We start from the raw sequence: 572 nt of genomic DNA on the forward strand, positions 1-572 counted from the left end.
GTTTTGCAGAACAAATAGTTTCTCATTAAACAGTTAGTACACATATTGCCCTATGACAATGGTTAACAACCCCATGACATGTCAACATTGTCCCTTCTCAACCTTGGGTTCCCTATCACCAGCTTTCCTGTCCCCTGCTGCCTTCTAGTCCTTGTCCCTGGACTGCTGTGCCTCATTAGTCCTGTTTTGTTTTATGAGACTTGAACTGCCAACCTTTTGATTAGCAGCCGGGCTCTTAATCACTTCACCACCAGGCCTCCTACGTTTTTAAATAGGTTTTTCTATACTCAACCTGGCATCATGGATTGCTTCTATGTAAGTCATAACATCTGTGAAATTAAAAATTCAAAAAGCATTTTGGTCTTTTGATGATCAGAGCTCTACCCACCGCCCCCACCTCCCACTTCCCCACCCCTTCTCCTAACCATCTCCTCCCCCTGTCTGTGGCCACCATCTCAGTTAGGGGTACCACCACCCACTACATCCCCAGGGCTAGAAACTGTGGAGCTGATCTTCAATCTCTGCTTCTTCTTTGTCTTACCTCCTAGATGTTTCTTGAAGCTGCATTGTCC

Source organism: Trichechus manatus, unplaced genomic scaffold, assembly GCF_000243295.1.
Source record: "Trichechus manatus latirostris isolate Lorelei unplaced genomic scaffold, TriManLat1.0 scaffold00071, whole genome shotgun sequence".
NCBI classification, from domain to species: Eukaryota; Metazoa; Chordata; class Mammalia; order Sirenia; family Trichechidae; genus Trichechus; species Trichechus manatus.